Source organism: Myotis davidii, unplaced genomic scaffold (assembly GCF_000327345.1).
Source record: "Myotis davidii unplaced genomic scaffold, ASM32734v1 scaffold967, whole genome shotgun sequence".
Lineage (NCBI taxonomy): Eukaryota > Metazoa > Chordata > Mammalia > Chiroptera > Vespertilionidae > Myotis > Myotis davidii.
In genome coordinates this window covers 2,639,916-2,641,090 of record NW_006383014.1, presented here as the reverse complement: position 1 = coordinate 2,641,090, position 1,175 = coordinate 2,639,916, and positions in this window count along the sequence as shown.

Below are 1,175 nucleotides of genomic sequence, written 5' to 3'. Positions count from 1 at the left end.
ATATATATATATATATAAAGGAATGCTCCAGAATTCAACAGGAAGATTAGACAAGGTATTCCTACTTTGCATAATACCACAAGATGATAAATTAGGATAAATTAAAATAATTATCAGAAATCTCAACATAAAAGCAACCTTTTATTGGTAACATATATTTGAACTCTGTTTAAAAATCAAACATTTTATCTGAAACCACAGAAGTTATTTTTATCTAAACATGAGAGATACTTATCTACACATTTTTATAGGACAAAATCTTAAAGTAAAACTTAATTCTTAATTTGTTCCAACTACAATTCCCATGCACAGTGAATTGGCTCATGTCTATGTCACACGACATATATATTGCAATTATAGTGCAGTATTGTAAGTAGACTACCTATAGAGTCCATTCACATCACAGACACAGCAATTCATCTCAGAACAGTAAACAGATTATTTGCTTAGCCAAAGTACTCATTTAACAGTCCTCAGGTACATATGGATATTTTATAAATTAGACATCAAATTTAATCTGGATTTGCTATTGCTAGTGCCAATAAAGATTGGTTTCTTTTCTCCCCTAGATTTCCCATGAGTTCAGACAAAGTTACCAGAGGCCATTTAAGTTAATTAATAGCAGCTGCTGCTCAGTCTGATTCCCTAGGACATATTTTGGGGTACAAAAGGAAACCTGCTTCCAAATTGCCATAACATAATCCCATAACCCAAGCACGTATGGTAAAGGCTGGTCAGCAAACCTGGGATACAAGTGCCCTTCAGAATAGAAGGGCAGGAAAAAAAATTCAAAGAAAAGAAGTTAAACATAGGTGCCCATGGTCTGGCACGGGGTTTGGCATTAATATGAAGTTCATTTTCAATGACGCAGACCTAAAAATGTAACAATTTAAGACACAGAATCAGCATTGGCTTAATCCTTCAGTGTATTTAAAGAGGAAGCAGTAACTCTGTGGTCATTTCTATCACAGGAGCAAAATACCTATAACAAGGGGGTACTATCTGTTTAGGGGATATAGTTCCACTACCAAAATGAGCTACCAGGGTAGCCAGGAAATCAGGGCAGATGTCTCTTCTAAGACAGACTTTCTTTCTTTCTTTCTCTCTTTCTTTCTTTCTTTCTTTCTTTCTTTCTTTCTTTCTTTCTTTCTTTCTTTCTTTTTTATGAAAAGAGT